This window comes from Haemaphysalis longicornis, unplaced genomic scaffold (assembly GCF_048455015.1).
Source record: "Haemaphysalis longicornis isolate Haplotype H1 unplaced genomic scaffold, Haemaphysalis longicornis Haplotype H1 scaffold_1, whole genome shotgun sequence".
Classification (NCBI taxonomy): Eukaryota; Metazoa; Arthropoda; class Arachnida; order Ixodida; family Ixodidae; genus Haemaphysalis; species Haemaphysalis longicornis.
Window position 1 is genome coordinate 428,665,217 of NW_027526203.1, and position 24,752 is coordinate 428,689,968.

The 24,752-nt window shown below is 49.5% G+C and overlaps 1 protein-coding gene across 1 annotated transcript in view; it reads left to right on the top strand.

The window, feature by feature from the left end:
- Positions 1-24,752, top strand: part of Zfh2 (Zn finger homeodomain 2) — a 369,044-nt gene that overhangs the window by 81,391 nt on the left and 262,901 nt on the right. The window contains exon 2 of the mRNA XM_077687303.1: positions 2,485-2,645. The gene's annotated coding sequence lies outside the window, so the exon portion shown is untranslated. The remainder of the gene's footprint in view (positions 1-2,484; positions 2,646-24,752) is intronic.

Sequence of the window (24,752 nt, forward strand, 5' to 3'; positions counted from 1 at the left end):
AGCACCCTTCAAACAGCCGACACGCCGGTAGCCGGTTGAGGTTGTTTAATTGCAGGAGCGAAGCCGAATGCACTTCCTGGGGTTCATCGTCGTCCCTGACACCTCTTTGGCGCATATCCCTTGCGTGGAGTGGGCATAATCCTATATGGGCTATGCTGGTGAGGCACATACCCCGATGTCTTGATGGCATGTTGCGTATATATATATATATATATATATATATATATATATATATATATATATATCGAGCTCCGAATATAAGGCGGAGTATGACTTTGAGACTACGAATTTTGGAGGAAAAAACCTCTCCTTGTACTCGAATAAATAGCTATCTTCTATTTTTTTTAAGCGTATGCCCCCTTCCTAAGATTTTTCTTGCCCTGTAATTTCTGCGCCACTCAGCACGCACGAGACACAGTGAAACGTCCTTTTCTTGTCGTCGTGTGCGGTGTATCCGGCGTCCCATTCCCTGCTTTCCGGGCGCTTCGCATATCAGCCCTCGCTGAGCGTGGCAACTCATGACCACGTCTCTGGCGGCTCCTCTCGGCGAGGCACAGTGCAAATAATGCGGACATTCACGGCGCCGACTGCGCACCCTGAGCATGGGCCGCATGCATCCTAATGGGGCGCTCTGCGAGGGCGTTTGAGAACGAAATGTTACGAGCCTGGCGCTGGTGCCCCCTCCGCACACATTAGCTGTTCCTTTGTGGCGAGGAGGGAAACCTCGTACCCTGCGCTTTCCTGGCGGCCAGCCGAAGCCGCCCTCACTCTGCTAGTTGAGCTCATCTGGCGAGCTCTCGTGGAGCCGGAACGCGGGCGAGTGGAAGGGACCTGATGGCAGTAAGGGTTCAAAGAACACCACTGTCCGCCTGTTACGCGGGGCCCATGCAAAATGGTACCTACCTGGCGCTCGATCATGACAGGTCGCTGCTGCGGAGATCAAAAACGGCTGAGCAAGATGGAGCCGAAACAATGACTTTGCTGGCCGGCGCCCCCCTCTCTTGTTGCTGTTATTGCTTGTCCCCTCACTCGGCCACGGCGTCGCCTATCGCTTTTCTCACGGATCTGGGCGGCCATTTGTGTGCTCTGCTCGCCTCCCCGGCGGCACGAATCGCGCATTTTCCTTTTCGGCGTTATGGTGGAACTGCCGTAATTTCTGCTTTTGCCCCTTTTATTTTCTTTTGCCGTGGCCCCTGCTCTTGTTCTTCGCCCCGGTCCATCTGTTTTCTTCGTGGAGCTCTCTTTTTCCCTGCTGCTCTCCCTCTGCTCTCGTCGCGCGGCCGAAGCACTCGCTCTGTTTCGCTCTGCCGTTTGCCGCGCTGCGCAGTGGGCTGCTTGCTTTACGTCGTCGCCGAGCTGCCGCTCTTTCGTTTTCTCCCGACTAGGGGCATTACAGAGGGGTGCATTGGACCTATCATATACTTCCGTTCTCTGCCCTTTCAAACAATGACGGCACCGAAAACGTGGCAGCAGTCCGCGGCCCCTGCGGTATGCATGCTCCGGTTAGCGACTACATACACACTTGTAGGCTGGCTTCTTAACTGGCTTGACTGTTGACTAACATTACTGCTTACCGTCTCATTATTACCGACCTACTTTTAAGTGTCTCCACAGGGAGAACAAAAGGGAACTCGTCTGCAGCGGCTGTCCTTATTGTTAATGATGCGGGAAGTGATTTTCTTCGAATTTATTTTATTCTTTGCGGAGAGTGTTCGGTCAAAATGTAACAAATGGGTATATCACATGAATGCTCAATGGTCGACTAAGCATTTTGTTTCTGCAGCCAGTGAACCTAGGGGCTATGATCTACAGCTGCAGCACACGTCTGCACCAAGGCCGCTGACTAGGCCGGGTGCACGAAACGGCCGACAAGGCAGCTACTGTCTGAGTGTTCAGCAGCAGCAGCAGCGAGATTGGCCAACCTTTTGTGCCACTTGACTCAAGTCCACCTTACCGGTTATCTTACAAGACGAGCTTTGTTTATTCAGCGTCCGAGCGGTATCTCTGCCGCTTCTTCTCCGCCGGATTCTCCGCTGGTTTCTACTCCGACGGATGTCGGCGCTCCTTCCGACGTCGGCATCTCAAGCGTTTGCTGTGCAGCTGACATGCCATCTTAAAAACTGCTGTGTTTGTGTGTTCTCATTTTCCGCCGCGCGAAGTGCCCCTTATCGCGAGCGCACAAGATAGCCTCGTCGCACTAATCACTCTAATGAGATACGTCTCCCGCTGGCCCCCCAGGGATCACGACCCCGGAGCTCGGACTTTTCGCGCACGCTGCCTTACCATCTGTCACTTTCTTCTTTCTCGCTCCTTCTTCGCTCCCTGAGTGCTTCTTAGCTCTCGCCATTTCCTTTGTGATAATGAGCCCGATAAATTGACGGGCAGACGAAAGCACCTCGAATCCCTTATCGATTTTTTCCCGTGTCCTAATACGAGGCCGCTCGGACGCTTATCGCGTTTCGTCGCTCTTGTTGCTTGTTTCAGAAGAAGCCGGTCTGCATTACCTCGGATGCCTGGGATGCACAGTTGCCGTTCGCCTAATTAGAACAGCCGCCACCTCCCACTTAGTCGCCCACTTGTCCGGACGGCGTCAAGTTTTCGCGGCACGGCCACCTCCGGTCTCCAGCTGCCTTTCTGCGCTAACGGTGAGCCCAGCATTGCTTGCCGCTTGGGCTGCATGAGAGTGTTTGAGACACGTCTCCGTACCACGTGCATCGCGGCTCTTTTGAAGACTTTCCCGACTTTCCCGCGAATCGAAACGACGAAAGCAGCGTTCAGCATAACTCTAACTACTCTTTTTTTGTTTCCGGCAAACGATAGACCGACTCCTCCATGAATGTGAGAGGCAGTGTTAAATCTCATCTGCGAGGGCACCTCCCTACTTGATACCGTCCAGACATTCCTTATTTATGGATCAACTGAAATCGCCAGAAGAAACTGTTTTAACGGAGGCTGTTGAGCATGCCCTGCATATGCGCGTTGTTCGCGCCATCGTATACGTAGCTTTAGGCGATACATTTTTCGCGCCTGGAATAACGGCGTGCTCGGTGAGAACTTTCTTTTCTTTTTTTATCGCGCATCGTTATTCTGATATAACCACCATTACAGGATAAATACTTTCGTTTGTCTCACTTACTCTTACGACCACACAACAAGACGCACAAATTCCAGTACAGCTAGCCTCGCCAAAGCTTTCCGCTGAGCTGTTTTGTGAAGGTCCTCTACGAGCTCTCGCCAAAGTATACAACAACCCATTTGCTACGTTCTTTTCTTGCAATAAAAGCCCGACACGGCTGAACCTGAGAATACAATATGTCGAAGACCGTCGCAATTATTTGGCTGCAGGAAATAACCTTTAGTTTCTACAACCGAACTTGCTAGCTTTCGAAATTAATACTTCATTCTTTTACTGCGACAACTTAATATTTCGCTCCATAAAAAGGCCTTAAGAGCAAACAGCAGCATAAGACAAGACAGGGAAGCAGGCAAACGCAGTTTCGAAGGTATACGGAATCTTGTTTGCATATTATATCACAGACGCATGGAAACATGATCTGGGTGATTATCTCTCGTTCCGCAAGAGTTGAATTACATTTAATCCATTTACGCCGCTCTCATTCCAACGTCGTCATATCGGAGCGTGAATGTTGCCGACGCATTCCCGGCGCCGGCTGCACTTGCAGAACAGCTGCAGAGAGAGAAAATTAATGCGCCCACGGCGCGCAACCAACGCCCGCACAACGGAATGCCCGTGTTCCCGTCCCATTGCACGGGGCAAGGTATAGAACCGATTGTCACTCTTACTAGCGCAGCCGTAGTACGGTGCCTTGCGCTAATCCGCTCTGGCTTTGTGCCTGTAAATTCGCTATAAAATAGCGAAATCCTGTCACTTCATTTCTGTGGCTTGCATAAAGTGCACGCAATCAACCCATGACAAGAAGCAGCCGAAATCTTATCGGGCACGCCACCACCTAGTGCTCACGGTAATCGTTTCTTATTTGGGGCTCACAATTATCTCGCTTTTTTAATGCCTATAAATAAGCTTAAAATTCCAAGGGTGCAGCACTGTGTTAATACGATTGCAACAGTCTCTCTCTCTCTCTCTCTCTCTCTCTCTCTCTCTCTCTCTCTCTCTCTCTCTCTCTCTCTCTCTCTCTCTCTCTCTCTCTCTCTCTCTCTCTCTCTCTCTCTCTCTCTCTCTCTCTCTCTCTCTCTCGCCTTTTTCGCACTCAACCGCCGGAAAGCCGACCGCCCCCGCTTCTTCGTAATGCGGCCAGGCAACCAGCCTGTTCTTAGAGGGCACTGGTGTCTCCGGCAGAAAGCGTCGAGTGATCCATATCAATGGCTCCTTCGCGACGTTGCGCAAACAGCCACGAGGACGCCAAGGGCCTTCTGTTGTTTTCGCGCTTTTTGTTTTATTACTACATTTGAACGCCCACGTCTCATTTCTAGTTTTGTTGCCCAGCCACGAAGCATATCCGCTCTATTTTTATTGCGCACTTACGAGTTCTGCGAAGCAGATTATGGCAAGCTAACCACCAAAAGTCTCTCGCTACTCACTTGCTCTTCCTTTCCATCCTGCGCTGAAGGCTGTGCTGTGACCAATGTATACGCCGTTAGTAAAACCTCGGTACATCTCACAGCTACCCAGCCTTGTTTATTTTTCGTTTTAATTGAAGCGACATGCGTATTCTTCGGCGTGCAGTTTCGAATGCAGTAGCCGTGTATGACCCAGTAAAATATGAAGAGGTTAGGCCATTATACTTTAACATCTGCTGAGGGCCACCGAAGAGAATTTGTCGAACTAATATTTGCGGCTGCATTATGTAGTCCAACTGGAGTGATCCTGCTTTTCCCTCCCTAGTTAGCGGACGTCTAGAGCCTTTGTTTATTCATAGGGCTCGGAAGAAGGGTAAACGCGTGGCGCCATCCGCGGCCGCGTCAAAAAATACCGCAATGACGTCACAGTAGTTGGAATTGCGGTGTGATGCTCTTTCGGTCTTCAAAAAGTTTGTTTTTACGTGTTTCACGTTTAATGTCAACCCTTTATTTATTTACGTAAGTTTACGCGGGTTAAACCTGCCCGCAACTTGTTAAATTGTACACTGCGGACTTCCAAGCGTATCGCCACGGGGTCACAATTGGCAGTCGTTGGAAGAAAAAGCGCAGAACATGGTCTATACATTTTCCACGTTAACCTAGCAAGGTCTCTCTTCGGTGTGCCTTCAATCGATTCGGTTGCAAACAATTAGCTTCAGGCCGTGCACGATCGGCAATGTGCATCATGACAAACAATTGGTTGCAATTATTGTTGAAATGAAGGAAAAGAAAGAAACAGATGAGCACTACTAAGCATTCCACGAAGGTTGGGTGGCCTGAAAAGGACGACTAGGTTTTTTTTTGTGTGTGTGTGATTGGGCACTGCAGTGTCTCGCAAAAATTTAAAACATGGGCAAACTGCAGCTTCGCCATGACCAGTAAAAAAAGCGGTTTCTCTGCATTCATCTCTATCTATTACACGCAATGTGCCTGGCCTGTCGTAAAGGTTCTAAAGCTGAGTGTTTTAGTTGATGCGCGGAATTCGATAGTTTGCGCCAACGTTTGACGTCTTGCCAAGAGAATCAGCGCCATGCGCACATCGGCTAATACCCCGGACCTTGAATAATTGCAAGATAATAATGAAAATGCGTCGATAATATTTTTATCTTTTACATTTTTGAAAACACTACAAATAAACTTTCAAACAAAGAAAGCGTGTGCCCGTTCTAGCTGATATAAATAGACATCACAAGTGAGCATCAAATCCGTACCTTCGTAGCAGCGAACATGGCGGAGCTTTTCGAAGGCATTGTTTGCCTTCGTCTGATTTTTTTTCCTATATGAAAACAACATGCAAGGAACAATACAGATTTAATTATAGTTTTTCCACGCAGTGTTCTCCATTCTATTGTTTAACTCTCTTGTTTAGTGACGCACCACTGCTGTCGACGCTACTCATTCGGTTCGGGAGCTAATGCGAATGTGAATTCTCTGAAATCATTCGGTCGCCGAGTGCCGTTCGCGTCGAATGTATTTGGTATTCTCATGTGGCCCCAAACAGCCAATGTCGTTCGCTCTGAACGTCGTTAGATTTTTCATGCACCCGAAGCATAAGGTGTCCTGCCCCAATAGTGGGAAGTAACAACTTTATCAGACGTCGCCTGTCTCCTTATTATTTTTGCCATCGTATCCAGACTTCACTCGGCCGTTGGCGCTGACTGCGCGCACTATCTGCGCTTTGCCGCCATGCGCTTGTATGCGCCTTTTATCTCCTCCTTGTGCATAGTGTTATTCTATTCTCTCGGCCGTTCTCGGCTCGCGCTGGCTTCTTTTGGTTTTTAATCTCGCGTCGTCGAGACGCCGCGAGCTCAAGAGAAGCCATTAAGCTTTGCCACGAATCTGATTTACAAATTATAGGTAGTCTGGAGAGCGCGTTTCGGCTAATGAAAGCGCCTGAAAACCCCACAGCAAAAGGACGGAAAGGAAATGACGGGGCCGTGTTGCAAGATACGGCGCCAGATTGTATTCTTCGAGTGTTGCTTTGGATGCGTCTCGATTCTCGTTCTTTCTTCGCGGATCTCACGTGGGCAGATGCTCAAACGACGCCGTGTTTCAGGCTCCGATGAGAATCTGTCTGCTTGTGTGAAAGGCCCCTTTTGTTTAGCTTCCACAATAGCCTAAAGGACCCGGCATAAGGCGTCATTGGCTCTCGAGGCACTTTCACCAGCCGCCCCTAATGGTTCCCTCCCCTCTCTGCACGGCGGCCCGGAGAGGAGAGGGAAATTAGCGGCCGCAGAAAACATGCACCGCCAAGGTACTCTGTCAACCGAGCGAGCGAAGCACGCTTTCTGGCCTTTGTTACGAGCCAAGCGTACGACGCAGGCGTTTTCAACCTCGCGGGTTCTGCACGATCCAGGGAGAACTACTGCACAGACGTGTGGCAATGGCTGGAAAACGGGGAGCGTTACCGCACCTTGTGCTCTTCTGCTGCGACTGGTAGAGCGTTTTTCTAAAGCAGAAACGTTGATTTGGGCAACTTTTCATCATTGAAGCTTATTCGTAAATACTATGCCTGTTCGCACGTCGTTAGAACGTCACCAACGAGCAGCGACCCCCGGGCTTATTTCGCGGCGTAAGCTGTAACGACTGGCACGCTAATTTCTATCGCGAGGTGGCGTTTCAAGCTCCAGTTTATTTGAACTCCCGGAACGCATCCTTTTCCTATCTCTGGTTGCGCTTGGCGCTGCAATTATCCCCTCGTTCTTTCGCGGTTACGGCCTCGCAACCCTTTCATTCGTCAGCCGCACGTACGCCTTCTCTGCCCTGTGGAACAGAAAAAGAGTGCGCAGGTCGCTTGTTGTTTGGCTCGACCGAGCTTTCCTCCTTTACTGCACACGCGGCCTTCGCGCACAGCACTACGGCCACCCGAATTCCCCGAGCAGCTATGAAGCGCGCGGCGTTCTGCGGGCCGTGTTTTTGTTTCGGGGCGGCTGCAGTGGCCCCCACAGATTGCCGCCGAGTCGCGGGTGCCGCCGCCTGGTATTTGCGATGCGACAATCTGCGACGCTATGAGTTCGCCGACCGCGCGGCGGTCTCGATCGTTTCCCCGCTTGGGAATCTCTTCGCCGCCCTCGCAGCGCACTGCAGGGCACGGCCTGCCGCCAGCCCTGGAACTGTTATTGCCGCTGCTCGCCGCTGTTTTCCCCGGCGCGCTAGCAATGGGCGTAAACGCAGCTGTTTCGCGGCTCCAAATTGACTGTTTGACCGCGACATGTCGCCCAGGGCGCCTCCTGCTCCTCGCTTTGGCCGCCCTACAGCGCCTGGGCTGGTGGCTGCGCGAGGTTTGCTGTCTCCCTCCCCTTTTTTCCCTTTGTTGCTTGCGCATCGTGGCGTATGCTTCCTCGTGGAACCTTGCTGTGCTTTCGGTTTTGTTGCTTGCGCACAACGAGTGAGTCAATTATTAGGTTAGGCATAGAAAGATCCGCGACATCTGCAATGAATGATGTGCGCGGCGGGGGAAGGCCGTTAAGAAAAACTCCCATCCGATTTGGTGTTTGCCGCTCGCGCAACTCCCGCAGCTAGTGCTTCAGTAAAACAATTTTGGGCAAGTTGGTGCATACCTGCCTGAAAATTTTGAGCGCGATAAACACGACGACACGGAAGGAGCGCGACGAGGCAACCGCTTATCCTGTCGTGCTTCTTCCGTTGTTTATCGCGCTGTAATTTTTAGGACAAGCAGCTAGTGCTCGCGTATGTGAGTATCAGCATTGCTGGCACGACGTTAAGGTATTGGGGTATGACGAAAATCTAAAGGGACTCTCCGTGTTGTATGCTTGAGCGACGGTGATGGACAACATAATCAGCGTGAAAAAGAAACAATCATAGCTGCGCCTGATTTATTTCTGACTGTCATAGTTGGATGGCAACCTTTTCCTCCGTCTCACAACTCACCGTTTCTCTCTCACCATTAAGGACCGCCAGCTCCACCACTTCCCCATTCCTCTTTCGAACATGGTTTAACGGAATTGGGAGCAGCGCAGCCTCTCTTGCGTCCACGTGACAGTCTGTGTTTACAAAAACACGTGGTGGCTTTTTCCTCGGTGTTCGAACCCGGCAGACGGGCGGTGAAGCCCATTTCCTCCGCGGCTGCGGGGGAGAGACTCGTGTTCTTTTTCTCTTTTGCTTTCCTTCGCTTCGGCCTCTCTTTTCTCTCTCCGGTAGGCAGGAAGAAGAAAACATTTATGACTCTTTCGCTGCTTTTGCTTGTCGGGAGGAGGAGAAATATTGGGAAAGATGCGGCGGGGTTCGGGTGACGTCACCGGGGGCGAAGAAAGAGGAAGGCGGCGGATGAGGGAGAGACGGCGGCGGGGCTGGCGCGGTCTCCTGCAATCGACGAAGGCAGACGGAAAACAAGAAAAGCGAGTGTGGGCGAGAGCAAAAAGGGAGCGCAGAGAAGAGCAGAAAGGAGCTCTCCATTTTCCACATTTTTCGCCCCAAAAAGAAGAAAACACGGGCTAGCAGGGGTGGAGGCGAAATAAACATACGAAGAATAATCCAGCGCGAGAACGACAAGCGAGCTGCGTGACTTACTCCAGAGAGAGCGAGGAAAAAGATGTAAAAGAAAAGAGGCGCGAGTAGGAGAAGGGGGGGGGGGGGGCAGAAAGGGGGTCTGCAGGGACCGTATATTAGACGGGAGACGCTGAGGGGCACTGGTTTTATGCGTGTGCTCTCGGTTTTCTGTCTCTGCGTCGAGTGGGCCGTCGGGCGTCGGGTACATTTATGTGTAGGCCCGTGCGTGCGTCGCATATGTACGTTTATGTGGGGGACGCTTGTATGGTTTTGTGAACGGAGACGGTAGTACTGCCGGCTGCTGCTGCAGGGTGCGTTACGACGCCGAGAGCCTAGAAGGAGCGGCCGAGAGGTGGGCCCGAAATCAAACAGAGCAGAAAAGCGGGAGTGCAAGGAGACGACGAGGGGCGAAAAAGGAGCGTCCTTAAAGCACCCAGGGAGCAACGAGAGCGGAATGTGGAAAACGGGAAGCGAAGAACAAGGGAGGAAGGCAGGAGAAAAATTAAAAGATCGATGACTAATTTTTCCCGCTAGCCAGCAGCACTAAGCGGTATCCCAAAGAGGATCGCAGGAGAGCCGAAAGGAACCAAAGATGTACGCCATTGGCACTCTAGAATGCGGGATTGGTCGGACTCCCTCAAGTGAACAGGGGAAGAACCGGCACGCTCTGCTCCGCCTACCGTCAAAATTTGAGCGCTTCCGACCCCGGGTTAGCGGACCTTTTTTTCTTTTTTTCTGCTCCTTTCTTCCGCAGCTATATTTGACCGTTCCTTTTGTTTTAAAAAAAGCGAGAGCCGCGGAAAGGAGCTCTCTTCTGGTGGCTTTTATTTTCTCCCGGAGCCCGCTGGCGGGGACTTTGAAGAAGAAAAAAAGAACAGGAGGGTCCGGTGGTTCAAACATCGGAGAAGGGCGAGCTGTGGGAGAAAACCGGGAGAAGGATCGAGTAGGCGACGGCCAGAGAAAAGGGATAAGGGAGAACGGAACGAGCGGAATCAATATATCTGGCTGCTGAGGCGGCTTTTCAGCGGCACTGTTGAGTTGTCAGAGTGGGCGGCCTCGGTTCTCTTCTTGTCGCCAGCGGTGTTTCCGTGCTTTTGCGCCCAACTCGCGAAGATCGTGATTCCGGCGAAGGAGAGAGCGCAAATAGCTTAACCTTTTCGGCGACGTTGCGCCGCGAGAATCCTTCATCCTTGAGGGCCGTCCCGCTTTGGTGTATTCCGCACATTTTCAATGTCCTAGTAAAGGGGGATTAATTCCCGCCTTTCATTTGCCCTTCCGTCTCCACTTGGTGAGCAGAAAAAACAGGTTTCATTTGTATTCGCGTGCCCTGACGAACGTCCGCCGTCAGTTTCGCCTCGTGTTCCTCTCGCGCTGTCAGGCGCCCGAGGCTACTGCGAGTTGCCCCCTGCGCTGAGACGCATAATGTGTCGCCACTTGAGAAGCCGGACGGCGATCCGAGGAAGCGCGTCATAAAGAAGCACTCGGCGCTGGAGGGATTTCGCGGCGCGTACGTCGCACGCGCGCCCGGACGGGCCGAAATGAAAGGGAAGCCTGCTTTGCGCCCCTAATTGGCCCCAAGGCCAGAGGCGCACGATATCGCTAAGGAAATCGTCTCTTGAGCTGCTCATTGCCAGCAATCAGAGCAATTCGCAATTTCTCGGCGGCGCTTTCATTTCCTCCCGCTTGCGTTGTCTGCGTGGCAGCTGCCGCCCTGCGTCACTCTCAATCGCCCATGATGCCCTCTTCCGCCTCCCCTCGCGCCCCTTCTTCGACCGCGCTAAATGGCTCGTCGCTGCGCTACTCAGCGCGCAGGTGCGCACTGTTGTTGTTGCCAGAGAACCCAGGTGATAATCACTCTCGCCCACGGCCCGAAGCGCAGCAGCGATGCCCTGGCCTGCCGTTAGCCCGGGGCTCGGGTTTGTCTTTCTGCAAGCACCCTGGGAGCACTCCAGCAGAGGCCGCTTTTAGTTCGCTTACTGTATTGGCGCGTGGCGCTTATTGCATCCGCCACCGAAACGATCATCCAGCCGGAATCTCGGTGAAGAACGGCTTTGCCTTTCCAGAACGAACATTGTGCACAAATGCTTTGTTTTCTTAAGACTAACGTGGATTAGAAGCATTGCCTTGATGAATTGTCGAAAGCGCTGCTGATGGCGGTTTTGAACGCTGTACATTAACAACATTCAGGTAATCTCCCTGCAAGGACACCACGAATAAATAAATATCTAAATGAATAAGAAGGAGACACTCGACTACTGAAAGGGATTCATCTACACCCGCATACAGCACCAGTAGAAGTGAAACGATGGCTGCTTTCGTCGCACCCCCCTCCCCTCCTTTCTGTAGCTGCGACACATTGACATATAACTTCGGAAACAACATTGCAGCCCTCCAATGGCTCGGCGCAAAGTTGAAAACATCGCTTTTTAATGTGTTATAACGAAGTCTACGAATAAATGGGGAATACTTGAGCCCAATGAGATTGGCGGTTGACAGCATCTAATTCAGTCAGACAACTCAAGACATAAAAATCATATCTGTTCCTCTTCGTCATTACAGTCATCGTTGTCACCGCATTCATCTGCGTAGCAAGCCAGGCGGCTTAGCTCGGCTGACATCACCAGGCTCATTGAAAATTGTTCTCTCTCTCAAAGAATGCTGGGTTAAAAATACGCGAAAAATGCAGCGCAATGTTGCACTCAAATGCAGGGAAATACCACTTATATGATTCGATCTTGTGCAAGCTGTAGGGCTGATCCTAGTTATGTTAAGGAAATAATTGTAGAAATAATATTGGTTGGCCTGCATTCGGTATTTCAAATATTGAGCAGGAAGCTACTTCTGTCGCTTGCGATACTAGTATACAAGCGATCGGTACTTCCGGCGGAGACCAATGTGGCAGAAACTTGGGGTCTTACTATAAGCACGTTAAAAGAAAACTTCGGTCATCCTAAACAGCCATTGAAAGAAGGGGCAACACTAAGAGATCATAAAACAGTATCTCTTGAAAAAAATCGAGTGGAAGACATCCTATAGTTCAAACTAAGCGAAAAGAGTGGGGTCATGTAATACGGACGATAGACAATAGATGGACCATTCGTGTAAATAAAGTGGCTATGAATGGTTGGTAAAAGTAATAGGCGAAGATACCGAATACTCGATTCGGGGCCAATGAATGTATTCGGAAAGCTCTCGCAAGAGGTGGCCAGAAGTACCTCGTAGATGCCTTCGTCTTTCAGTGGGCACAAATGGGTTGTTGATGATGACGGAAAAAGTATGGGGGAGTGCGAGAAACGGCGCAAGCTAACGACGCTGCCTTGTGGTTATTTATTATAATTCCGTATGCTTTCTAGAAGCATTTGCAGAATACTTTCGGTAGATGTGTAACGTTGCCCTATTTCGCCGATTTATTTCACTGGTTTATTTTAGTCGTGCCAAGGCGTTGCAACAAACTCAACATCGCCCTATATTTGCACCCCGCGTTGCCGGCGGAATTCAGTATAATTAAATAAATTGGTGCGTCAATGTTTTTACATGACTACCACCTTGCAGTGTCAGGAGTGCGCCGATGAAGACTTGGTCCTCCAGTCAAAACGTCAGTAAATACTGTTTTTGTTTTTAATCGTTACTCCGATGAAGAATGGTCCTCCAGTCGAAACGTCAGTAAATACTGCATTTGTTTTTAATCGTGAGTCAACCATTTCTCAACTACGTCGTCGCAGCTGAAACTGAATCTGTGCAGTCGCAATGGGGCAGCAGCCATCATGCAAAACCGACCGCCACGATGTGTAGAAATAGCGGACATTTAAGTTGCCCCGTGTGCGACGGCCTCCGCAGCCTGTATATAGGTGGAGCTTATCTTGTGTAGCCGCGCACGTGATGCGATACCCGTCTTTGAGAACTCCGGGTAGCGTTCAATAGGTCGTGATCTATCGCTGCGCACACTGTAGAACTTGGGTAATCGAAACGTTGTTTTCAAGACGAGGAAAAGGCTGCAGTGCCAGCAAAAGTCGCACGCCACGCCATGGTTGCTGGAAGATTCGGTCGTATGGGCACGTTTCGGCATGAGTGCTTTGGTTCCTTTTATTTTTTTTTTTTTGCCTCTTTATTCGCGAGAAAATCTATTCGATGTCATTATCGTAACCTGTCGCTATAACGAAATAATCGTTGTGGAACTGAAGTTTGTTAGAGCCGGTATTTATTTAAACGCTCGGTCGTTTATATGCGCTTGCAGTTCCGGAAAAATCGCACGGAAAGACTGCGCAGAGCTTTAAAGCGGATAAATGCTGTCGAGCCGTAACCCAACGACATTGCGTGATTTCTTGACGGGCAAAAACAAAGATTGGATGTTCATCTGTCTACCCGCCGCGCTGACTCAGTGGCTAAGGCATTGTGCTGCTGATCACGAGGACGCTGGTTAGATTCCCGGCCGCGGCGGTCGCTTTTCTGATGGAGGCGAAAAGCAAGAATGCCCGTGTGTTCGAGATTTCGGCGCACGTTAAGATCTCCAGGTGGTCAAAATTAATCTGGAGCCCTCTACGCGCGCCTCGTCGCCTGTGAAGTGTCGGCGCGTTAAACCCCACAATCAATCAATCAATGTTCATCTGTCTAGCTCCAGAGTTAAACTTTTTCACACTGACTTTGGCGGCGCCACACAATCAAATCGACTTCAGATCTAAAAAAAGAAAATCGGGTTGATCTGTGATACAGTCTATCAGCATGGGCGCCTTATAAGCGGGCGACGTCGAATTGCGATTTGACCACCTCGTTACACCGTTTCAGATTATTACCACCGGTCTAAACTCGGCCACAAGCTAAAATACAGCAGCAGCAATAAAACTACCTTGTTTGCGACCAGATGGGTGGAAGGCGCCAGCGTTACGCCTCATCGCAGCAAACCTGTCTTGCGCGCGAGCACTGCATGTGCTCCATCATGCACGACCCTACGGTTTCATCCAGTTGCCCTTAGAGCGGAGTAGGCTCCTTCGCCACGGCACTCTGAATAGTCCGGTTCAAAAGACGTGCGCTTTGGTCGGGGTGTAATAAACTTACATAGTTCGATTAGCGACTTCATTGTAACGAATGTTTACTATATGGTAATTTGTTGCGCAAGACGACATTCAAGCAGAAAAATGCTGGCCTAAATTATATCGCATTGAGCAAACAGGTGCGTTCAACGCATTTTACTGTGTACTAATAATCATTGCGCTTCTATAGGGGAAACTACACTTTCATTTGAAGGGGTAGACGAACTCAAACTGCATTTAGCACACGCATTGCTGCTGTAACCAGTTGCGTTTGCACGTCAATATGTTCAGACCGCAATGGATTGAAACAATCTTTGCCTTTTTAGCTTTCAACTTTTGACATCGCTGCGTACACTGTACCGAAACCCTCTTTCATAAGATATGAAACATGACTGCTTGCTTCAACATCGCATTTGATACGTGCTCAGTTAAGCAGTAGACTGCATTGCCTGTCAGTACAAGTCCTGTGTAGTCTGCCAAGCGCGTAGTAAGGACCACCTTTCACACATTTTTAGCCGGTGTGGTTCGGACATCGTCACCCCGTTTTATTCCCAGCTTTCTCGATTGAAATTCCGACCACTCAGGATCCCAGTATAACCATTGCAGGAAAGTGATATTTCGCATAGAGCAACAAGTCTATGGCTGTCAATGCTTTAAAGACACTTTGCAGAACATTCAATAGTTTCTGTGAAATTCGCTGTCAAAAGTTGCTGCCCATACCCTTCAGTGGGGTAGTTTCATGGCTCTCAAACCTGGTAGAGCAATGTGGTAACCCTGAAACTGCGCGCAAAGCAAGCTTTCGGCCCCATCTGTGCGAAAAACAACTCAACAATTGCACTGCATTGAACAACTCTGGAGTAATCGCTTCTGAAAGAACTGCGATGAGCCGGATCGAAAGCTGCACCTGCTCTAAAGAGTACCTCAATTCACCTTCTACGTGGCTATTGAAGAGTATTCACACCAAATTGCAATAGCTTCGGTTCTTAAAGCAAGAAAGCGATATTTAGGGGTTGGGGAATGCCCGGGGTGATGCTTCTCCTGCGAGGGGAGTTCTGGATTGATGAGATACTTCGAATACAACAAAGATTTTGAAGTAGGAGCGCCGGTGGCAGTAATTGCGACGGTTGCGGCAGCGAACGCGCAAGGATATAACTCATAACGATGACAACTATAACGAACCTAGCAATGATGACAATTGTTTTTCGTGATGTACGTACGTATGTGCGGAGTTAAAAAAAAAACAAATGGGAACCTCTACCAGATCAAGTTGGTCAATCGCAAGCAAAACAAGAGCAATATGTATTTCTGGTTAATCTCCGTTAGAGTCCCCAGAACCAGTTTGATTAAGCTGTAGATGTTATGGTCTTCGCTACCGGAGTGTTCAGGTGGGTGTTCGGGTAAAGTGGTCCTGTTTCCCTGGTACGCGTGCCTTGCATTCGAAATTGTACAGCGGCAGCATTTTCCTTTTCGACCGCGTCCTGCGTCCTGGTTCTATTTTAGCGTGCAAGACCGGTGTCAAATCTGCACTTTGCTATTTTTGTTTTGTTTGGTCAATAATATTTCGTACTGCTGTACTCCCCCACGTTACATCTCCGATTAAGAATGTTGTTTCTCTACTCGTTCTATTTATCCCCATCCCCGGTATCATAATGCTAGGAAGTATGGGGGGTGGGGGGGGGGAGAATGGGAAGCAAAAGAAGACAAAACTAACGGTAAGCCCCCCCCCCCCCCTCCCTCCTCCTCGTCCAATAATATCCAGTGATACGCACGAATTCGTCGCAAAATATCGAACAAAATTAAAGGAAGCAACGGATGATAACGCTTCTCTAAGTCGATGTACGTTGAACGAGAAAAACTATGAACGCGACGTGAAGCTTGGTAAGGATGTCAAATGCAGAACGATCGGCAGGATACACTCGGACTGGAAGGTTGCTTAAGTTGCGATAGTAATAGGCTGCGCGAAGCGAGTTAAAGTGATGGCTTTCCTGCGTGAGCTAGGAAGTGGAAGTGCGGTCTGCTGTCGATCGGAGAAAGGTGGCGTGCTAGATGATAACATGATTTTCCGAAAACCGCAGTACAGGTTTGAAAGGCCTGAATCTGTTGTTTCGGATAGGGGAAGGAGGGGACGTAATAATTCGGTGGAATTTGTAGCCAACGACTACAACACTGAATATTGTGTTCCCGTACCGTGTTTAACATGAAGCCTATGAGAACAGTGGGAGCTTAACTATTTCACATCTGCTTTCATGTTTGGAGAGCGTTGTATGCGTCCTAGGCATATGATTCCGGGCACTGTTCAGCTTGCAACTCGCGGCGACTGCAGCTCGCCTCGTGCAGTGGTGCAGGGCCGGTTCTGCACGGCGACTGCACTTGCACCTGGTTCGTATGAACTGTCTGGACCATCGATGTCCCAAATTCTGTTGCGTGGCTTCTACTGCGCTCGATTAACACAAATTAAACGCACTAATACTTTTTTATTGCGTGCGCATTATCCCGTTCGATACCAACAGCTAGAAGTCGTTGACTTCCAAATTAAACAAACATAAATATCACAACCAAACATTTATCTTGGGACATGCGCTCGTGCGTAAACTTGAACGTAGTTTTAATAAGCTGACTGCGAGGCATACATCGAGCGCCAGGGAAGCGCCACCTAGCTGTGCACTGTACACACTAAACTTTTTTACACCCTTTTTGGCCGAAAAGGATGTAAAAATCTCGTCCCATGGCTAACACCCTTAAAAGGTGTTCTGGCAAAAAAAAGGGTGTACGGATAAATAAAGGTTGTTGAGCTCAACACCCTTAAAAAAGTGTTGAGGATGCTCAACACCCTAAAAAAAGGGTGTTGAGCCTCACACCCTTTTTTTTTTAAGGTGATGACATGCGCAGTGCAATGTGAATCGGCGGAGCGCGCAGCATTCAACACAAACCGTCAATACGCAGAAGTTACAGTTGGAACACAAATGAATTGAGCAAGAAAACCAACGGGATGCAAGCGGTACAGGGAGTGCATACTTACTTAGTAATACATGTGCTGTTCTTGCATTTTATATCCAGCAGAGCAAAGGCCCCCGATTGAGTCGGTGGGCTTGTCGCAAAAAACAGATATTTTAGCGCTAATTTTGGAAGTATGGATTTTACTATGAGAATATACAAATCAACACGTGGATTTCCAGAAACATTTTAATTACGAGGTAGTTCTTGTGTTTCATAACTTACACAATTTCATTAAATACCAAACAAATCTTTCCCGCCGCCTCAACACAGCCCCGAATTATTTCAACACCCTTTTTCCCAGAAGGGTGTAAAGCTACAAATTATGGTGTTCGAAACTAAGAAAAAGGGCGTAAAGAAAAAAGGGTGCAAGAAAAAGGGTGCAATAAAAGACCGCGAACTAAGAAAAAAGGTGAAGAGACCTGTTTGCACGGGTGGACTGAACATTTTCGACAAGCGGGGGGTGTTTTGTACCTCACGATGTTTAAAGCAATATGAATTGGCATAATTTATTACCAGTGAAGCTCTTTAAGCTTGAACTAGTTTCGGTGGCGTTAGTAAAAAAATACAAATAAAAAGAACCGCGGCACTGTAAAGGGTGCACCACCGCGGATGGGGTATTATAACAGTGAAGTCAGCTTTCGAGCTTGTTAGTGTGTGAGCACAAGGGGGCGGCGTATGCGTATGCGCACCTCTTACTGTACCATTTGAAAGGTACTAGTCTTCTTTGGATTCTAAAAGGCAAAAAAAATTGGCGCTGCTTGCATTAATAGTGTTGCAAGGCTGGAGAAACAGCGTAGCTGGGGCCCGCCTAGCTTGTTTCCCCCTTGGATCCCCTGGAAGTGTGTGTGTGGGGGGGGGGAGGGGGGGGGGGGACAATGGGACAGCCTTTTAAAATCAGGTTAAACTTGGCCTCACCCCTCAGCGGTCATCCTAGCTTAGCAACCTAAGCAACCTTAGCGGTCATACTAGATTAGTCATCCTAGCAAAGCTTAGCAAACATAACAAAACTTAGCAACACCGGAAGATAGGTCGACCCCCGGCCAAGCCAAGCGTGTTGCAGTCGGTAAACACCCTTTTCGCCACACGACGATAGTATTTTAATTTTGAAGGTTCAAATTGGCGTTTCACGTGTCAAAGCTAAATTTGGGGCATGAGGTGCACCGCATATGGAAACGAGGGATCATTGCATACGAGCTATTATTATTTTTTTTTTGCGTTTGAAACTTTCTTGCGAGTAGAGAAGTACATGAGGGGATGTCTTCTTCTTTACAGTGCTATTATGCATCCAAACATGACCTTATTCAATGAACAGCTGAACACCTTTTTCACACCCTTTCAACACCCTAAGAAAAACCACGGGTGTTGAAGTTGATAAACACCCTTTTTTTCACACAAAAAGGGTGTAGAGCTAGGAAAAGGGTGTTGAGATTGAAGAAAGAGGGTGTAAAGGCCTCCCAACACCCTTTTTCCACTTATGCTACACCCTTTTCGGCTAAAAGGAAGACGCGCTTCGAATGCTTCCTCCTGCAGCGCCACACCGGGTATCATGGGTGCAACTCGTCCCCTTGTTCGCGCGGCATTCTTTCCCTCTGTGACCTTGATTGTGAGGCTTCACACTTCGACAGAACAACGTCGCCTAGAAACGTTCGTTTGCGGCTTCTGTCGCCGAGCTTTATAAACTTTCGGCACGAATCTTCAAGGTGAGGGCATATACGCTCAGTAAAGCAATGAACGCGGTGCACCAGTACAGGACTGTGTTAACTGACAGCAAGGGGATTGTACGCACATTTTGAAAGCTTTACGTGGCCTAAATAATGCCGTCACTGTAGATCAGCTGTCTGCATGGCAAGGCATGTATTTTCGCTCTAATGCCGCGGCTAATTCGATTAATTTACTCCGTCGTAATAATTTTTTTCCTAAATTGCTTTGTCTCACGCATACATTACAGCAGGTTCAAGGTGATGCCTCCGCCTTAGAGGGAAACCCAAACACTCCTTTAACCCCTCAGCGTTCTCGGAACTTATGATCATGTGCCGGGGCTCCTACGGGGAAGAGAATTCGTTATTTTTCTGATGTAGGCAGCAGCGTAGACATTCGCAAGAGCGTTCGGTGTTTCTTAGCGCGCTGAGAGGCGCTACGATGGAGCCCCTACTCTGTCCTAGCGTGGGCTGGCCTTTCAGAAAGAACGCGTGGCCCTGCATGCTAATCGGCTATCGCCTCTGTTTTAAATACCTTGTTGCAAATCGCGTGCTTCGCAGGCGTTCGTTTTAGCGATATATATCAAACCAGCTATGTCCTCGAACTGAGGGTGACCCGCCGCTGTAACGCGATCTTCTTGTTCGTTTTCTTAACAATCGCTCTTCGGTTAGCTTCGTTTGCTTATCTTTTTTATCCAACTTTAAATTCATTGCCCTTCTCGCAAGCACGGAGGTGTCGCAGGACCTGGAGGGCGGATTCTAATTTGAAAGGGTCTTGGCACAGCCCTTATCCGCGTAGGCCATGGTCGGCAAGGCTAACCTCACCATTAGAAGTGGGGAGAAACAAAAAAAAACTCGTTACGCCTTCTTCGAAATTTTCGCTTGCAGAGCACGCCTGCGTGGCTTGGCTTTAATATCTTCATGAGCGTGTGTCGCGGGTTCTCTTCTTGGTCTCAGTGGTGCCATTTTCGATGGAACAAATACAAACACGCTGGCGTAAGCGACGCTTACCGCGCGTCCCAGAACCCCGTGTGTTCTGCGCCAATCCAGAGGGTCTCACTAAGGCGGGGGCCCCGCGTTTAATTCTGGAAGCAATAATCAGCCACTTATCAATGGTTAGTTATTTTCGTCACTAGTGATCGTGTGTGTGTCTGCGAGGGGGGCATGTTCGTTGATCTACAACAAGCAAGTTAAAGGAACAATGAAGAAAACGTATATCCTTACGTTAGTTTAATAATCTAGCAGTTGATAACTCACCAAGCCGACCACGGCCCCGAAGGACGTTTAAAAATTGCACAAATATTGACAGTTTCAAATTTCCCGCAATCCAACGTACGCAGTGACGTCATTGGTGAGGCTACGAAAACTGAGAAATCAGTGTGTTAACTCTATGAGAGCATTCGATCAAAACGGAACGGAATCCCACAGTCGTGTTCGTTGGCAGTAGCTCTTGGCGGTTGCCGCTAATAACACAAACTCTAGTCCCCGTGACATCCCTGGGGCAGACAGAGAGAGTGGCTGGTGGGTCGACACTGCTGCATCTGTTTTCCTTATTATCTCGCTTTTTTGTTAGAAGTTAGGGTGAAAGTTGGCATAACTGCTTTTTTTACGGGGCACTATTTTTCGAATGAACCAAATTTGTATTTTGTTTTCATGGGCCCTTAAAAAATAGCCTGCCGGCCTAAGAATTCCAACTCGCGGCAAAATAATTGCGAAACAGGACTTGCGTCCTGGCGTAATAGGTACGCTGCCAAGCGAGCAGGACGACTGTGGTCCGATTTAAAGCTTGCAGTGGCGCGTGCCTAAACATGTTGTGTAAAGCCACTGTCGAAAAAAAGTTTACGGACCGGGGAAACGGCAATTTCACGTTATTTCTTTTCCTATAAGCAGCCCGACAAAATGTCCAATGCATGCAAGATGTCGTATAAGTACTGAACTAATGAAAACTACCGCACATTGTACTGCGGGCTGCCGTGCGGTAGAGAATTGCTGCTTTCGTGGTCCGTAAACTCCTGCTCTTGGGTGCACGTACTAAACGCATCGCGCCGGTGCTTAATCGGAGGGGTTGTTTGGGAAAACTCCCAATAACTATTTTTTTTTTTTCATCTCGAGGCTTACCTCTTGTTTTGAGACGTGTAAACTAAGTGCTGTGCCAGCATAGCGAATGGCCTTTCCTTTTGTGTGGGGAGCCGAGAAAGGCCCTGAGAGCCGGTCCTGCAGTGCCCGGGCCAAAACGAGCATCCCGTGGGCGGCCATCTTGGGGCCCGATTTCCAGCGCGTGCAGCGGGCGGAAGGCGGGCCGCGGGGCGAGTAAAGCACCTTGGAGTCGGGAGAGGCGCTGACGACAGCGCTGGCGCAGTCGTTACCTTTATGGTTCTTGCCCAGTAGGCCAGCTGTGGCGAGCAAGGGATGCGAGGGGAGACAAGAAAAGTCTGCCGTAATCTGGTGCGGCGCGACGCGGGCCGCCTTTGTGCGCGATAGAGTGGGCTCCTTATCGCGCCGAGACGTGCGCCGTCGGCGCGAGCAAACATGCCGCCGTCGCCGACCTCCGTGTTCCGTTTATGAATGCCGTCCTTTTGTTTCCCCCCGCCGCCCGGGATGCCTCGGCCTGCAGCGCTCCCTGGCGGGGTCACGCGCCCGGCGCGGACATCAGAGAGCGGCGAAGGAAACGTCAATTATGCCTTGCATCAATGAAGGCGACGACGCTCTGGTATGGAGGGCACGTACTTTTATCCAACACCGATACACACGGTGCGCCGGCGGAGATTCGGTTTCGTGGTCGCCTAGCTGGATTTCCGATGTCGGCCTCTCGGGCCCGTCTTTTGTGGTTCTTTGGGCACGTTCCGCGACAAGCCCTGAGCTGATTTGCTTTGCCTCTTCCTCTGCGCGCCGGGGCGCTGCATTTCTACATTTGCTGCGCGCTAAGTAAGCCAAGCAGCGGCGACACGTGCTGCAAATATTAGCGCCCGCGGGGCTGCGCCGAGCTCGAAATATGAACGCCAGGGGCCGAGCGCTAATGCAGTCACTCGCTCCCAGTGAGTCCCCGCGTCGTCTTCTTTTTTTTTTTTTTTGGCTGCTTTTTGCCTACGCACAGCTTTAGCATAACGGCGCCCGAGCTTTATGAATCGCGCAGCAATTTCTGGGGCTCTTCGGCACTCTGTGACCTTGTGTGAAAAGTGGCTGTGGTAGCGCCTTGTTGCATTTGTCAGAACGGACGTACCAATCTATGATTCAGAGCACGCGGATGCAACGGAGAAGCGGAAATGATCAACGGAAATCACATCCCAACAGGACCGCTTCTATACTGCCGTGTAGTTCACAAATCCTTCTGTACTAGAAGTTCGAAAGCACTATACCGTCGACTTAGATCGCTGTCTCGAGGATTACGCCCTGGCATATAGGAAATCGTGAGCTACAGGAAAGAGGAGTGCAGCTAGGGAGCGCGCGCCAGGAAAGGGAAGAGGGTAGGCCGCTGCCGCACATACAATACGAGCCACTTTCAGAGATGATGGCAAGGGCGAACAAGAGGCTCCTGGTAGTGGCGAGCGAACCGAACGAGTTTCAAAGGGCGCTGTCTATGGGGCTGGTCAAGTGGTGGCGGGCGTGACCGCGAAGTACAACAGAAAGTTCAACAGCAAATCAGCAGAAGGTCCGACACACGTTTTCGCCTTCACATTCTTAGACCGTTCTAAGCATCCCCCGTATTTTCGTTTTGTTTAGAAAGTTGACTTCTAAAGGTATGAAAAAGCCTTAAACGTGTTTTCACAGATATCCCAATATTTCCTAGGACAAACAAGATACCAAGAGGCTTTTTGAATTTAAATATTACTCATACTGATGTGAAACGAAGTTTAGTATTTTAGGAAATTGCACACTTCACGGAATAGACTGAGTAACATCTGGCTGCAGCTTCGTTCTCTCAACTCCCTCACTACTCCGTACAACTCCACTATTTCATGCTTCGTCATTTTACAACTCCCACAATATGCTCTTCTCCTATAATGTTATCTCATTGGTCCTTGTGTTCAACGATAACTCGTACAAAATGATAAGAAGTAAATTTCAAGATTTCTGTGAGCATCCCTCCTAATGGTGCTAAGTGAATAACGTCCGGCTTAAACGTGTTTTCTCGTGTGTTCGAGATTTCTGCGCACGTTAAAGATCCCCAGGTGGTCAAAATTTATCAGGAGCCTTCCACTTCGGCGCGCCTCATTGCCTGTGTAGCGTCGGCGCGTTAAACCTCACAAACATCCGAACGTGTTTTCTCAAATCCTGCTATATCTGTTAGATTCATTAAGTCATTGGAGTGACCTTTGCTTCCGGACACTGCTCATACAAATGTCTGACAACAGCGTAAAGGAGCACTGACACGAAAATTTTATGTTACACTTTTATTGCTTTTATTGATGCTTAATAGCCTGGCGAACCTGAAACAGCACTTCAAATACTTTAGCGCGCGATAGTTAATTACATTGAACGGCCTGAAAATCGTTTGTTTCAAATTCCCGCGCTTTCATCCCGAACGGCGCATATGACTGACTTCACCGCTTTGTGCGGAAGTCACCGGCGCCCGCTTGAGAGGGTGTTGCGCCCGCTCGCCGCTCGTGGGGCCGGGCGCATGAAGTGACGTCACGAGCTTTTGACGAGCGCTGCCGCGTAAGTTCTTTTGGCTCTCCCTGGATGATGTCACGCTGATGTCCATTTGCTGAGTGCCGCTCCGCGCGCTTTGAGTGAAGGAAGCGAACTGTGCAATAATATTAACGCCGAAAATTGGTGTCAGTGCTCCTTTAAAGATTTTTATTTTAGGTTTCTACCCTATCGAAGTATAGTGGAAAACAACTGGCTTAAACTTGTATTTACAAATCATTCTGTTAGGCCCGTAAGATAATCGAATGAAGTGAAGTGACAAGCCATCGCCCCTCTTAAGGAGTGGTATCTCTGTGGGACAGGGACCGAGTGGACTGAGGAGCGGGATTTCGAACTCTTCCCTGTACAGGGACAGTGTGTGTTACGCGCTGCTAGCGCGAATGAGGAATCGTTTCAGTGGGAGGGTGCGTGTGAATGGACCCATCAACCGCAAAAGTATTCTACGTCTTTACAAACTTTTTCGTATTTGGAGCTCTGATGCCTTTCTTTTCTTTTTCCCTTAGGATAGCTCGGAGTGTTATGCGGGGCAGTGGGTCGGCAGGTTACCGCGGCGGGCGAGTCCGCACCCTCGCCAAGGACGGGCCTGCAGGTTACGTATGAACATGCTATGTAATTTACCTCTCGTCAAGACGGAAAGCTAGGCACGCTGGTGGTAGGATCCCACAGTTCATGATAAGTAGCAGCGTAAAGCGAGGAATACAGCAGACAAGAAACACGCGTCAAGGCGCTGCACAAGCGACAGAAATGTTTTTATTGAGGAAAACCCCCACATATATATGCACCCGGCCGGTGCAGTATTCATCACGATTCGTACAATCTTCCGTGTGACAAGGGCAGGGAAGCAAAGTGCAGATTGGGCAACGAGTCAAGGATACGCAGGAACGCAAGCCACTGGTGGACTACGTATCTCTGTATACGACGTCATCGACGCGGTTAGAAGGGCAGCTCACAACAACCGGCAATGGCTAGCTCAGCGCTGCACCTTACGCAACTTCCTTGCTTTGCTCGTCGCTTTGCGCTGCTACCCATCATGAACTTCCGACCACGCGAGGGAAAAAAAGGAAGCAGTAGAGACTCCCGAGCGGTGTGCTCAAGAAGCGATATCGTGTTTAAGAAACTTGATTATATTTCTGTGTAGCTGGTGGGCTCATTCGTCATTTGAGGTCAGAGGTGGCCGTAGTCAGCAGTAATTAGAGCAAAAAAGTTAAAAGACGTATTGAAAGCCAGCCCTTCACCAGCTTCTGTCAAATTGGGACGGGTCAGAATCTGATTATTG